The sequence below is a fragment of the Humulus lupulus genome, chromosome 5, assembly GCF_963169125.1.
Source record: "Humulus lupulus chromosome 5, drHumLupu1.1, whole genome shotgun sequence".
NCBI classification, from domain to species: Eukaryota; Viridiplantae; Streptophyta; class Magnoliopsida; order Rosales; family Cannabaceae; genus Humulus; species Humulus lupulus.
In genome coordinates this window covers 105695799-105700031 of record NC_084797.1, presented here as the reverse complement: position 1 = coordinate 105700031, position 4233 = coordinate 105695799, and positions in this window count along the sequence as shown.

Here is a 4233-nt window from a genome sequence, read left to right as displayed (position 1 = left end):
TTTTCCTCCTCTCTTACCAAGACAGCATTAGCAGCATATTCTGTGATCGCCAAGTAGATGAACATAGTTTCTTTTTTTATTGGCTTAGATAGAATTAGTGGCTGCAACATATGAGACTTTAAAGCTTGAAAAGCCTGCTCGCATTCCTTCGTCCACTCGAATTTCTTATTGCCTCTAAGGAGATTAAAAAATGGGATGCACTTGTCCGTCGATTTGGAGATAAATCTACTTAGAGCAGCGATTCTCCCTGTTAAACTTTGAACATCTTTGATCTTCATTGGCGATTTCATATCGACCAAGGCCTTGATCTTTTCGAGATTAGCTTCAATTCCTCGTGAGTTCACTATAAATCCCAAAAATTTCCATATTTTTACTAGCATATCGTCGACATACACTTCCATATTTTTCCCGATCTGACCAACAAATATTTTGTTGACTAACCGTTGGTAGGTAGCTCTGGCATTCTTAAGCCCAAATGGCATAACTTTATAAAAATATACATTAGTTGGAGTCATAAAGCTTGTATGCTCTTAGTCCGCAGGATTCATCGCGATCTGGTTATATCCACAATGCGAATCCATGAAGGACATGTGCTCGTGTCCCGCGGTGGCATCTACCAACTGATCTATCCTCGATAGTGGAAAGCAATCTTTAGGACAAGCTTTGTTCGGGTCAGAGAAATCGATGCAGGTCCTCCACTTTTCGTTTGGCTTCGAGACCAGCACAAGATTCGTGACCTAGATTGGGTATTTTGCTTCACAAATAAACCCACACTTTAATAGTCGAGCTACTTCTTCCTCGGATAGTTCCCAAACATCTCTATTTTTTCGATTTTTCAGGCACGCTTTTGTCCAAGTTTAGAGTGTGCATGATCACGCTCGAGCTTATTCCTACCACGTCTTCATGCGACTAGGCGAAAACATCTAGATTCTTTTGTAAAAATTTAACCAACTCCTTTTTCCTTTCATCATCAAGATTTTTCCCAATCTTAATGACTCTTGAAGCATATTTGGGATCTATGTTTACTCCCTCTAGCTCCTCAATAGCTTGGAGCTCTGATCTATCCTCATCCATTTGTGGGTCGATATCATCACTTGGGGGAACATCACTATCCTTTGTCTCTTGAGGTTCTTCCGTCCCGCAAGAAACTTGCACTTCGTGGGACTCCTCACCTCCGTCACTTATGGCCATTGCTTGCTGCCCAAGCTGTGATTTTCCCTTCATAGAAATTCTATAGCATTCCCTTGCAACGAGCTGACCGCCTCTAAAGGTGCATATTCCCTCAGATGAGGGGAATTTGATTGCTAGGTTGTGGATTGAGGATATTGCTTCAAACGCCATAGACGCAGGTCGACCAAAAATCGCATTGTACGCAATTGGACAATCGATGACCATGAACTCAAGCAGCTTTGAGACAGTTCATGGACCTTCACCCAATGTTACCACTAATTCGATTATTCCGATGGCAGCCGACCCTTCACTGGAAAACCCATATAGAATCATTGAGGATGCCTTTAGCTCGATCACAGACAATCCCATTTTTTCTAAGGTGGACCTACTAGTGTCCTCCGAACTCTCCGGTTGGCAAGCTTAATAGTTATGACTAGAGGATCAATATGTGGGAATTGGATATGGCTGGCATCTTCCTCTGTAAAAATGATTGGTTGTTTTTCCAATCGCTGCTGCTTTGATAACTGTTGTTTCGGGTTGAACTCGACTCCGTTATGGGACTTCAGTTCGTTGATGTACCTGTTCTGGGCACCTCTGCTCGTGCCTACCAGATGAGGTCCTCCCGAAATGGTGGCTATATCTCCTCCTGTTATCGAAGGAGGATTGTCCTGATTCACCTGAGCTTCGGCTTGATTCATTGGACCCTCAGGAGTTGACAGAGGATTTTGTCCAGCGGGCTGATTGGGAGCGCTTGATTCCGGGCATACTGGGCCTAAGGTCCCGCCCTGATGAGTGTCTCGATCTCATCCTTCAGCTGTCTACAATCATCAGTATTATGATCGATATCATTGTAGAATAGGCAAAACTTTGAAGGATCTTTCTTCGCTCTTTGGTTTTTTAATGGTTCCGGCATCTTCCATGGAAGGCGAGTAGAATTGGCTAAGAAGATGCACTCTCTAGTATCCGTGAGATCGGTATATGTTGCGTAGACCGGTTTAAATTTCTCCACAGACTTGTTTTTCTTTGTTCCGCTCTGGTCGCCCTCACCATTTCCCTTCCTCTTATTATTTCCCCCTTGGTTATTCTAGGTAACGGTTTGAGCCATAGCTGCAACATCCGTTACCGCTCCAATGGGATGGACGGGGACTTGGTTGGTTGCTGCGACAAAAGCTCGCGCCTCTTCCAGGTTAATCCATCTTTGAGCTCGTGTCAAGAACTTGTCCACAGTATTACCTAATTTCCTCTGTAACTCTTGCCACAGGTCAACAAGAATTCCCGTCCTCATTTCCATGAGCTTGGAGCTTTCATCGACATCTCTAGCTCGCGTAGCGACATTGGAAAACCTACTTAGATATGCTTTCAACGGTTCACGGGGCTGTTGCTTTACATTAGCCAATGAGTCAGCCTTAATCCGAGCTGCTTGGGAAGCCATAAATGCTCTTTTAAAATCAATGGAAAAAATCTTCCACGAGCTGATTGAATGCCTCTTGTATTGTTTGAACCACTACCTGGCTGGCCTAATCAGAGTCGAGGGGAATATAAGGAACCTTTGATCGGACCCGACGTTGTGGGCCATTATTCTGGTGTTGAACATCCCTAGGTGATCAGACGGATCCCCATCTCCGTCAAACTTAGGCAAATGTGGCATCCTAAAACCCACTGGATATGTGGCCACCGCAATATTTGGGGAGAAAACCTCGAGCTCATCCTCTGAGTCACACTCATCTTTCTTTTTCTTTGATAGGAGCTTCTTCATTAGCTCCTCCATCTGGGCTAGCCTTTCGAGGGTTTTGGTCCTTGGTCCCTAGGTTATTCTGGGGTTGTTTCAACAGCTCCCATCCTATCATACACATTTTGTGGGTTGTTGTCCCTCCATGTTCGGGCTTGGTTTTGTGGGACATTCCTATCAACATGTACTTCGAAAGGACCTCCCTCTTGACGAGAGTAACTGACTCCTTCATCCCGAGCTGAATTTCTTCTCTGTGAATTTAGGCGATCACATAAATCATGCTATGGATCATATCGAGGGCATTGAGCCGAACTTAGATGATTTTTTACATCGCCCTCAGACCTACCAGACCTACCACTTTGATGACTTTCCATCCAATAACTTCCATTTGCAAAGCTCACAGCTCGTGGTTGAGGCCGAGGATCTGAATTTTCAACACGTGTTTGTGGAACATAGGTATGGGCAAATGGAGGAGGATTTCTTTTGCTGTCTCCATAAGCAGGAATGTCCCACGTAGGAAGAGGCAACGTCGGATGTCTTATTGGTGACGGGGGATGTAACGACCCAAATCTACTAATAGGGCTTAAGGGCCTTGATTAGTGTGTCGAGAGGGCATAAATGGATTATATGTGATTTAATGATTAAAAGCATGTTTATATGACTATTTGAATATCTGTGATGCATGACTATGTGTATTAGAATGCATGTAGGCCTTGATTAGGTTAGAATGGCATATTCGTTATTTTTGGCTCGTTGAGGGCATAAATGTTAATATTTGTGATAAATTGTTGAGACCAAATTATTATGTGGATATATTTGTAACTTGTGACTCGAGGCGATCCTAGTGGGCGGTTTAGCGAAAAAGTCACGGCGGGGATTTATACCCGGCTTGGGATGAGCCTAGGGGTATTTTTGGGAATTTAGGAAATATATTGGAGATTATTTTGATATTGAGGAATATAATTGGTGATCATTTAGGTGTCGGGAACTAGGCGGTAAATATTAGAGACATTTGAGGAATTAGTGGGAATTGGGTGTAATGACCAAAATGCCCTTAGAATGATTTAATGGCTTAGGATTTATGGGAGGGAAAATTGATCATTTGTGTTAAAAGCAGGGATAAGTATTATAATGCTTTATGCCTTAGTGGAATGTGTAGAAGGAAGTAGAGGTCTGAAAAAGGATTGAGACAAAAGAAAAGAAGGAGAAAAGAAAGAAGGGAAAATAGGGCACTACTCTTGTACGGTTTGGGATCCTCTTCACCAATTCTTCTGGAAATTTGGAGCTAATGTTCAGAGAAGGCTTAGGCTAAGACTCAACACTAGGATCCTTGA